Raw genomic sequence first — 12,500 nt, 5'->3', positions numbered from 1 at the left:
CTCCTAGGGCTGGCCCGAAGGATTAGACTTATTTTACGTAGCTAAGAACCAACTAGTTACCTAGCAGCGGGACCTACAGCTTATTGTGGAATCCGAACCACATTATATCGAGAGATGAATTTCTATCACCAGAAATAAATTCCTCTAATTCTTCACTGGCCGGTCGGAGAATCGAACGCAGGCCCAGCAGAATGCTAGTCGAGAACGATACCGACCCGTCCAGCGAAGAACTACCACCAGGCTAGCAATCGTCTCCCTTTCTTCCAGAAATCGGAACCTTTTCACCCTCCCAATATTCACCATCAACTTTCTCATCTTACAAATACTTACAATACTTTCTAACTTTCATTAGAGTTTACAGCTTCCCTTCACTAATACCAGCCGCCAATGTATGTATGTATGTATATATATATATATATATATATATATATATATATATATATATATATATATATATATATATATATATATATATATATATATATATATATATATATATATATATATGTATATATGTATATATATATATATATATATATATATATATATATATATAATATATATATATATATATATATATATATATATATAATATATATATATATATATATAATATATATATATATATATATAATATATATATATATATATATATATATATATATATATACATATATATATATATATATATATATATATATATATATATATATATATATATGTATATATATACATATATATATATATATATATATATATATATATATATATATATATATATATATATAATATATATATATATAATTATATACTATACATATATATATGTATATATATTTATATATATATATATATATACTATTAATATAAATTATTACATATAATATAATCATATATGTAATAATCTCAATAAGAAATAAACTATAATCGACTGTAGACTTAATAATAGTTAATTTTACTTTGGGATCTGCTCTAATCTCTTAAGTTATAATTCCTTCAATATACAATTACTAAAAATTTCTTTCACCTTTTTTCCTTTAACTGCTCAACCGTTTTCGAATGACTGGGAGGATCTACAGACGGAAGTTAATTTGGAAAAAGTTCATTAGGACATCGACATACACAGTGTACAGTCAGATAAAACTAGAAACACGATCCGGTCAGACTTCCTACTCCGCAGTCGGGCTAGACATACGGAGTTGAACTATTCAGTAGTCAAATATTCAGCATTCCGGAGGCGCTTGGATTCATGGGCAGAGTGAATTTTATACATTATGTATATATATATACAATATATATTATATATATATACATATATAAATATATATACACATATATATTGCCATGGGTGTGCGCGCGCGTGGGTGAAGTATCTTAAGAATTACTATGAAACTTGTACACCACTAGCTGTCCAGACTGCTTTGTATAGACATAATTTACGTAATTCAAAATCAAATAATCGACGCACATATCGTTATGCATGCATAGTCCCGAATAATAAGACCAATTTTATCAATGTAATATTATGCCCCAACAGTGCTAAGCCTGACGCATTTCAACTTTCCTCAAATACAATGGAATATATTTTCTTCTTAAGTATAATTTCACAACTTGTCTTTCCTTCAAACATGCCACACACCCCTAGATCAGCTCTCGAACCTACTATATCACCCAGATGCTGTAATCCAGTCAACTCAAAGAACTATAAGTTTGAAAATGGAAAGGCCCCTTATTTTACTGAAAGACAGGAACCCCCGTAGGTTAGGTAGTGTCGCCAGTGCACCTCATGCGGTGCACTGTAGGCATTACTGAAGGTTCTTTGCAGCGTGCCTTCGGCCCCTAGCTGCAACCCCTTTCGTTCTTTTTACTGTACCTTCGTTCATATTCTTTCTTCCATCTTACTTTCCACCGTCTCCTAACAATTGATTCATAGTGCAACTGTGAGATTCTCCTCTGTTACACGTTTCAAACCTATTGCTGTCAATTTCCGTTTGAGCACTGAATGGCCTTATAGGTCCCAGTGCTTGGCCTGTGGCCTAATTCTATATTCAATTCAGTTCAAGACAGGATCTTCCCTTTCTGCTAATCTTCGCATGTCATTTCCATTTTGAAAATCCCTGATTAATCAAAAGAATACCAGGCACGTTCCCCCGTCCGGGGGTAGAGCTGTTAAGTGTGCCGCAAGTGGTGCACTGTAGGCATTACTAAAGGGTGTTTGCAGTGTCCCTTCGGCACCTACCTGCACCCACGTTTTAGCCTTTTACTTTCTCCAGTCTCCCTAACTACTAGTTCTTAGTGTAACTGGGGGTGTTTCACCTAGTTCCACCCTCAGATCGTTTTACTTGACCTGCTTTATTGTCTAAATCTCTCTATTTAGCTGTTCAACCACTCTAACTCCCTCTTTTCACAGTTTTAAGCACTGGGTAACTGAAATGTCCTAGTGCTTGGCTTGACAACCTAAATTTCAGAAATCAAATCAACCCTCTACCTCACATATACATTATAAAAATGTATGATGAATGTACACATTTCAGTATGATGAATGTACACATTTCAGAATAAATTCAAGGAAGGCAGATGGATAATGCGAAAAAAAATGTTTTTAAAAAATCATGCATGCCTTACGAGAAAACAAAGAAAAGGTCATCTCAACCTCAAACCTTACCCGAATTCGTGACATTTTTGCATTTGCAAAGTAAGTACGAATTACAAGAGCATCGTGACCCCGAGTCGGTTGAAACAAGATACCCAGTGTTCAGGAACTCACAACACCGACCGTTGCCCCTGGAACGATTTTGATCATAAAAAAAAAATTAATAAAAAAAACTATTTGGGAAAGTTCTTCTGACACCGACCGATGGGGCTTGAGTCACGACGGAAATTTTCAACCACTGACAGACTTGAAACTATTCTCTCTCTCTCTCTCTCTCTCTCTCTCTCTCTCTCTCTCTCTCTCTCAAATCCTATTATCCTCGACTGGTCAAACGTTCAAGGAAGAAAAAAAAGAAGTAAAACTTTTTCTGGTCTTGGATTACTGCATCAGCGCTTGTAATCCATGGCTGCTTCCGTGAATACAACCTTCTACCTTTCATGAGAATTCATACACGTTCAAAAAAAAAAATCTTCGAAAATCATGCGATCATCTTGTGAGACGCACACCAGATCTTGACGGGAACAACTTGATGCTGGACACGAATACCATCAGCTGCAGCGAAAGGAGCCGATACTGGCGATCTCTTCTCGTGGAAAAATCTATTCTTTTTTCTTGTTTTATTCAATATTATAAGAGCGAAGGCCTGGGAGGACGTTGTTGCGTTGAAAAGCGTTGCGAAAGCGTCAAGTCAGCGCGTGGTGCCCAAGGAAAAGCTCCCAGTTTCATTAGAAACACTTCCTGTATCGAAAGAGAGGGTCGGCATTATTGTCTTGCGCAGTCATCGGAACTGACTGACCGAATAAGGTCACTGGTTGCTCGTTTAGTCTTTTTTTCCATGACGTAGGAATAAAATAGAATATAAAGCATTTAGGCCAAAGCCCAAGCACTGGGACATACTAGGTCATTCAAACCTGAAACGGAAATTGACAATGAAAATGTTTGAAAGGTGTAACAGGAGGAAACCATGCAGTTGTACTATGAATGAGTTGCTAGGAGAGGTGGAGAGTAAGATGGAAGAAAAGAGAATAATGAACGGAGGCACAGTAAAATGAATGAAAGATTGCAACTAAGGGAAGAAGGGACGTTGCAAAGAGCCTAAGTAATGTCTACGACGGACCCCTTGAAGTGTACGGAAAACGAGGAGAAGTAGGTGTAAATTTGTTGCATAATAAAAAGGGTTTTGAATGGAGCGAGGAGTGCTTGATGACTAACTGGAGATGAGGAGGAAGAAGAGCTTCAGAGACTAGTGGATGAATCTGAAAATTTGTAAGCAGACAACTTTATAAGCGAGTGTCAGCAAGAATGACGTTACGACGGTAAGCAGAAGCCAGGAAGACGGAGCATTGTTTGTCAGATAGTATGGTGGAAATAGGCAACGGGACTAATCACATCGATATCCAGTGGTGACAGCAACATATTATTATTACTATTATTATTATTATTATTATTATAATTATTATAATTATGATTATTATTATAATTATTATGATTATGATTTTGATTATGATTACTATGATTAATAATAATAATAATAAATTATAATTACTATTACTATTATTAATCATCATCATCATCATCATCATATATCATATATCATATAATAATAATAAATTATTATTATTAATATTATTATTATTATTATTATTATTATTATTATTATTATTCAGAATATGAACCCTATTCATACGGAACAAGCCTACCAAAGGGGCCACTGACTTGAAATTCAAGCTAACAAGGAATATGGTGTTCATTAGGAAGAAATTCACAGTAGGCAATGGTTAATACAGAAAGAAATAGTGCATGTAGTTCTTATTATTATTATTAAAATAGTTTAACCAGACCACTGAGCTGACCATCAGCTCTCATAGGGCTGGCCTGAAGGATTAGGATGGAATGACAAGTCTAGGCTAGAAGCTCAGCACTGGGACCTAATAAGTCACTTGTCAATGATGATGAATGAAGATGAAATTAAAAGCTGTAAAAGGTATACGCTTTCATACTGGAACACACTCATACAATAAATACATTTAAACTCATGCTTCCATACATACTCACTAAAAAGGTATATAAAAATTCAAAATAAATTAGTAAAATCATAAAATTTACTTTTAAAATTCATTATTCTGATTTTTTTCCTTTTTTATATTTTTCCAATTAATTTGCAGCTTCTTATAAACATTAAAATGGGTGCTATTGAGAACGTTGAAGATTCTGACAAAATTTCTTCTATCGGTTTATTTCCGAAATTTGATAATCGCTGCAGGTTATATTGTGGACATTCACACAGTATATGCTTAACTGTTATCAGCACATTGCAATTTGGGCATTTGGGAAGAGGGGCCACATGGACTGTTCATTAAGTGTCCATGTGTCAATCGAGTATGGCCTATTCGAAGACGTGTCAGAATTACTTGTGCTTGTCTTTCTCTCTGATATGATGAACTCCATTTTCCAACACTGGATTTTATCTGTTTTAATTTATTATTTTCAGGTTCTTCGTTCCATATATTTTGCCATTTTTTTACAAGGACTGTTTTTATATATCTTGCATAGTCACTGATAAGGATGTCTACATTTGTTCTTGTCATGTGGACCGCTTCTTTAGCTGCTTTATCAGCCTCTTCATTTCCCTTAATCCCTACATGGGCAGGGATCCAACATATTTCAATATTTTTTCCCTTATTATACAATTTATGGAGAGAGAACTTTATATGTTGTACAATATTATTTTTGGGATTATAGCTTTGAATAGCTTCTATAGCACTCCTGGAGTCGCTATAAATTACAAAATTATTATATGAGACTTCTCTTATTATTTTTATGGCTGATACTATTGCACATAACTCAGCTGTAAATACAGAAGCTTTGTCTGGGAGAGAGAACTGATACGTTTTGTTTTGGGATACCGCAGCATATCCCACTCCGTATTGTGACTTAGATCCGTCAGTATATATTGCGTAATGTGGATCTTTTCGGATAATATGCTCTGCTGCATGTTGTCTATGGTATTCTGGAGTATATGAATGATTTTTTGATAAATATTTCAAGTGTGTACAAATTTCATTTTATTCATTGTCCAAGGAGGAGGCGATTTTATTATTACAGGTAATTGTATATGTATATTTAGCGACTCAAACAATCTTGTAGCTCTAATTGGGAAAGAAGGTGGATGATTGTTTATAAACACATCTCTTAATCCAAATAATTTTTTAGTTGGAGAATCATTTGTCTGAATTCTCAGCGCACTCTTCATTGTTACTAGCTCTCTATGGAGAGACAGAGGTAGTTCACCACATTCAACTTGTAAAGATGATGTTGGTGATGATCGAAAAGCTCCTGAACATATTCTAAGGCCCTCATTATGAACTGGGTTTACCGTTTTCAGCGTTGCGTCTGATGCCGAGCCATATATTTCACTTCCATAATCAACGATAGACAGCACTGTTGCTTTATACAATAAAGTAAGGGTATGTCTATCGGCTCCCCAAGTAGTGTTTGATAGTTTTTTAATTAGGTTTAATGCTCTTTTACATTTTGATTTCATGTATGTTATGTGGGCTTTCCAGTTCATATGAGTATCAAATACTAATCCTAAAAATTTTGCTGTTTGGCCAATTGGTATACTATGGTTTCTGATTTTCAAGTCTATTTCTTCTCCTTTTTTCCACTTTTTATTTTTATAAAACATGATTGCTTGGGTTTTATCTATGGAAAATTTAAAGCCTACAGATAAAGCCCATTCATCTATTTTTATTATGCTTTTATTAATGATTCGTTCTGCATGTTTTATTCGAGATGCTGAATAATATATGGCAAAATCATCCATATACAGGTTACTTTTAATACCAATAGGTAGATTATTACTGATATCATTGATTGCTAGTAAACAGCGTGCCACTAAGGACGCTTCCTGTGGAACACCATTTTCAAGAGGAAATGTTCTAGACAGAACATCATCAATTCTCACCTGAAAACTGCGATTTGTCAAGAAGTTTTGGATAAACATAGGTAAATGTCCACGGATGTTATTTTCATGTAACGCTTTTAATATTGCATACCTCCATGTAGTATCATATGCCTTTTCAATGTCAAAAACACGGCTATAGTAATTTGTTTTCGTTCAAATCCTCTTCGTATGTGATCTTCTAAGTTAGATAGACAATCCAGTGTCGATCTGTTACATTGTGATCCAAATTGTGGGAGTCAAAATTTTGTTTTCTCGAATGTGCCATGTTAGTCGAGCATTTACCATTTTTTTCTAGTAATTTGCATAGACAACTAGTTAAAGAAATTCGTCTGTAATTGTTTACATTACTGGGATCTTTTCCTGGTTTGGGGATAGGAATAATTATAGCTTTACGCCATTCATTAGGAAATAAATTTCAAGCCATAAGTGGTTATAAAACTCTAATAAGTATGCCTTTGCCAAAGGTGCTAAGTGGCAGATCATTTCAAAACAAATACTGTCACCTCCAGGGGCAGATTTATTGCTGTTCAACAATGCAAATTCTAACTCATCCATATTAAACTTTCTATTATAATAAATATCTTCTATGGTTTCAAAATTTATTGTTATTAATTCTATATTATTTTTCCTAGTTCGGAAATGCTCATCTAAATTTTTGTCGCTACTTACTTTGCTAAACTTTCACCTATTACATTACTTATTTCTTTAGGATCAAGCATTATTTTCCCATCTTTTATTATGGCATGTCTAGGTGGTTTAACATGGGTACCATTTATTTTCCTAAATTTTCCCATATTTTTTGTATGGGAGTATTATTAGAGAGATCTGATACATATTTTCTCCATGAAATGATTCTTCCTAGAATTACTTCTCTTTTAAATTTTGCAGATACTTTGTTATATAGAGGTTTTAATGTATTAATTTCTAATAATAATATAGTCAGTTTTGTAAGTTTTCTTCTAATATCGGTAATGATTTATTTATTTTACTGAATTTTCTATTCAAATTATCTAATCGTCTCCCAATTTGGTGTTTTACTTTTATTAATTCTGTTAGTTTTTCAGACCACCATGGGACTTTGTGTTTTGTTGATGACATTTGGATTTTGGTATTGCTTTATCAGCTGCATTTGTAATGAAATCAACAAGAAATTTATTAGTTTTATTGTGGTCTTTTGAATATTCAAATGGTGGGATATCCCTAGTGTGGAATTCATATTGCTCCCAATCTGCTTTATAAATGTTATATTGAGGGACATGCTTGGTGGGGTTATTTTGTAAAAATGAAATTAATATTGGGAAATGGTCACTTGTATGCAGGTCGTCAACTGTATTCCAATCCAATCTATCTACTATTTTTGTTGTACATAGAGTTAAGTCGATTGAGGAAAATGTTCCATGTGTTTTAGAAAAATATGTGTTGATTTCGTTGTCATTTATGCAGCAAATGTCATATGAATCTATGAATTCTTCTATTTTATTCCCTGCTCTATTTGAGTCTGTACAATTACAGTCCCACATCGGGTTGTGGGCATTAAAATCACCTACTATTAATGTAGGTTCTTTGGTGTTATTAGATAATTCTTTAAGTTTGTCTAAGTCATAATTTTTATTGGGTTGGTTGTATAAATTATAAATTACATAATTATCGTTTTTTATTCGTATTCTGATACTCGATATTTGCAGATCATTAAAGTTTACAGGTACTTTGTCATAACATACTTTGTTATGTACATATATAGCAGTACCTAAATTTCCTTCTTCCTCTCTAGATGAAGATGCTAAGGTATATTTACCTATTGTTGATATTGTTTTGTTGACATGTTGTAAACATAATATCATAGGTTCGTATTCTTTTAGTAATCGTTGTATCTCTCCTAGGTGTAATCTGGTCTGCAGACCATTTACGTTCCATTGTATTATATAGCTATTGAAAATATTTTATTATAACGGTCTAGTTTTACTCTCTTTTTTTGTATTATCAATTTGGATTTTTTCTAATAATTTTCTTACGACATTCATTTGTTTTTCTTTATAATATATTAAGTGCTCAACGCACATGCAACCTTTTTCATGGGTACTCAAATCTGTGGTTTCTTTTTTTCTATATTTCATAAAGTTTCTTATAACGTTTGTTAAGCCATCTTTTGTTATGTTTTTTGTTATCGTTGCACAATGCAATGAAACAATCATTGCATCCACAAGAGTTGTCATGTATATTTCTTTCTTTATTTGTTCTTGTTGTCTCAATTATTGGTGATGGAGTAATCTCTTCTCCTTTGACATATTCATTGTTGTCTAAGGTATGGTTGTCTCCCACTTCTTCGGTATTTTGGATATCTGTATCCATTGGTTTTACTATTATTTTAGGAGATAATGGAATATTCTTAACTAGTTTTTGTTTTTGTTCTTTCTTCATATCTCTTGTTTTTGTTTTGACTGACGTTTCTCTAACAATTGTTGGTTTCTTTGTTTTGGGTGGTGTTCTTTCCAATGGCCTTTTTTTATCTTTAATTTCCAGTCTATCAGGTCCTTCCTCTGTTATTTCTGTAGTAGCATCCTCCTGTGTTGTTTCTATTTGCATTAATATTTCAAATGAATTGGATAAAATGTTATCCATATCATTTGTCCCTGTTTCTTTATTCTTTACCATTTTAGTTTTTATTTCCAAGGCATTAATTTCTTCCTGAGAATTACTTTTCTGTGCTCCGTTAGTTCTATTTGTATGCATTTTTGTTTCATTGTTGGTTTTTGTTGTTAAAGAATATGTACGTTTCTTAGACGGATCTTGGATTCCTCTTACTTTCAATTCTAATTTAGCTTCTTTTACAGACATTCCAGTTCTTTCTTGCAATATTTTCAACTCTGTATTATATATATAGTACATACATTCTTTTGATCTTGCATGATGGTTTTGTCCACAGTTTATGCACTTTGGTTCCCCACACTTCCATTGTGTGGCATGTTCTTCAGATCCACAATATGCGCATACAGGTTCATTTCGACAATACTTTTTTGCATGTCCATATTTGCTGCAATTCTGACATTGTAGCGGCTTTGGGACGTATGGTCTTACTTCTCTGGTTTGGCCTAAAATTTTTATTTTCTGAGGTAGGTCTTGGCCTTCAAATTTTATTTTTGCAATTTTTAAGACTTGTTTATTCTTTTCTTTACTTGGTAGATCATATAGTTCGCAATCCTGTACTTTGGGGTATCTCTTTTTAAGTGAGTCCAACAGTATTTGCTTTTCAACTGGCTCGTTATTATTCTCAGGAAGTACAATAGTACCCTGAATACTGTTCATAGTATCATGTTTTTTTATTTTTATATTTATGTTATCTATATTTTTTATTGATAAATAATTTTCAGATTGACTCTTTGTCGTGGCCTCTATAAGCCAAGTCTTTTCTTTTATTTGTCTAAACGACATTTCAGTCGTAGAGTGTCTGCTTAATAAATAATTTTCCAACTTGAGTGCCGATATTTTCTGGTCAGTTTCTAGGGTTAGAAACCTTGACCAACTGTCACTCCCAAAGAGGGAGTCAAAGTGAGTCAAGGTTGGGTCAAGACGGTATTTACTTTTTACTGGTTTCCTTTGTACTGGAGCATATGGTTCCAGTGTTATTGCATTCTGAATTTTTGACTTTTGTAAAGAAGGGTTGTCAGATGAGGTTCCAATGGTTGTCAACCGTGCCGATTCGCTACCATCAAAGGGTCCAGGGGTACTCAAATCCTTTAACTTACTTGTCATAAAGATTGGAGGAGAAAAAAAAAAAAAAAAAAAAAAAAAAAAAAAAAAATAAAACCTGAAAACCTTAAAAAGATATCATCAGCCTTTCATGGAGTTCATTCCTCCACTAATGGCACAAGTGAGAACCGACTCCCAAATGTCCGCATCCCTACCCTACCCCAAAGGGGATGGCACAACATGATTAGAGTGGCTCAAGTGTAAGCCAACCCGCTTGATAGGACTGAGAGCATTACTAGAATACAATCATCCCCACCCTAATCACATTATGGGCAAACCGGACAGAATGCCGAGAGTCCTATTCCCAGAACTAGACCCCCCTGGAATCCGTGGTCCAGTCCCGTAGAATAGTTCCGCCTGAAAACTCAGGTCCGAACATTATCGGGCAGTTGATGGTCCTGCCACGGTTCTCACTATTTAGCTTCGGATATAAACCCAATCCCAGCTATGATACCTTTTCCTATTTACCAGGTCCAAGAAATTTGTACGAAAGTGAAAATATCCACGCCATTTAAATCGAAAGGTTTGTAGGTGATCCGTCAGGGCCCGGGCTTTTATTCTTCGTAAGAACGAAGAAAAAAAGCCAGGGCCCCTTACCCCCTCACCACGTGAAGGAACCTACTTCGAGGGGATGTAGTTCTTAAAAAGGTTGGCTCCACTTAGAGGCTGTTTTGCGAGGATGATATTTTTTTTCAGGATTCTGACTGATAGGATGTAAAAGGCATTGCTACGGAAGCGCGAGACGGATATGTGAAAGAGTGCCGAGTGACTGTGTTTGTAGAGGCGTCTGACATGCTGGCGATGAGCTGCAAGTGTGGGTGGAGGAGGCAGCGGCCGATTTTATGAAGGTTTCCTTTACAGAGGGCTTATACCTATTTAACAGTTAAACAATGAATACGGCAGTATAATAAATTTATATATATGTCCCACTGGTCACTGATGGCTCGGATTGCGCCACTGCATAAATCCGATAGCCCGTCAACCTAACGGTCCAAAAAAACCTGAGAGGTTCAGTAGGAGAATAGGTACCAGCCCTTGGGCTGGGGAGATAAACATGGGCCTAGCAACACACTGGACACATGTCATAGGCATTGGGACCTGTCCCCCACTGGCTGTCGGCCTCAGAAACAGGAGATTAGCACCTGCCCTTTGAGCCTACAGAGGCCGAGGAGGACTTTAACTTTAAATGTGTGTATATATGTATATATATACATATACATTATATTATATATATATATATATATATTATATATATATATATATATATATTATATATATATATATATATATATCCCCCTTAGAAGGAATGACGTCAGAAGGGTAAAGAGCCTTCCAGTTGTCAGGAAGTCTTAGGGATGAAGCTGTCGATGCCATCTCTTCTTTCCTGACCCTAGCTGACGCTGGCGATACCCATTCAAGGATGAGTGGACTGGGGTCGACAGACAAGGAATTGAACGAGAGAACGTTCTAATCCGAACAAAGCATTCTCCCGATGACTTAACGCGCTAAATCCTGCCTATTATAAACTATTAGTTTACATGTGTATATTTACTAACTTGATTTTAACTCTTATTTCAATATTGACAGCCGAGAGAGAGAAATTAACAGCATTTTTGCTGTGTAAGCTGAGAACTCGTGGGCCAAAAAAAGCAATTGGCTGGCATCGACATTACTTCCCAAAAAAAGCAAAGCACCTAGTTAACGACCTGACAAAGCACACAGCACACACCCACGTAGCTATGAAACGCACAGACAAGACAGTTAACAGGATAACAATACTTGAAGCGTTTTAAGCAGACTGCGAACTACAGGACGATGACTGCTTCTAACAGCAAGTCTCTGCTAAGAATGTCCCGATACAAATGCCGGTATAGAGGATGAAGAATACAGAATTAGGCCAAAGGACATGCACTGGGACCTATGAGGTCATTCAGCGCTCAAATGGAAAGTAACAGTATAAAGGCCTGAAAGGTGTAACAGGAGGAAAACCTCAAAGCAGTTGCACTATGAAACAATAGTTGGGAGAAGATGGAAAGAAGGGGGGAAGAAAAAGATCATGAACGGAGGTACAGTAACAGGAATGAAAGAGGTTGCAGCTAGGGGCCGAAGGGACGCTGCAAAGAACCTAAAGTA

General features: G+C 35.0%; 1 long non-coding RNA gene across 4 annotated transcripts in view; it reads right to left on the bottom strand.

The window, feature by feature from the left end:
• LOC136844346 (uncharacterized) overlaps positions 1-12,500 on the bottom strand; it is a 237,903-nt gene that overhangs the window by 158,616 nt on the left and 66,787 nt on the right. The gene's annotated exons all lie outside the window — the stretch shown is intronic.

The sequence above is a fragment of the Macrobrachium rosenbergii genome, chromosome 12, assembly GCF_040412425.1.
Source record: "Macrobrachium rosenbergii isolate ZJJX-2024 chromosome 12, ASM4041242v1, whole genome shotgun sequence".
Lineage (NCBI taxonomy): Eukaryota > Metazoa > Arthropoda > Malacostraca > Decapoda > Palaemonidae > Macrobrachium > Macrobrachium rosenbergii.
Note: the sequence above shows the minus strand (reverse complement) of the source record. Positions and strands in the feature narration are given on the sequence as shown.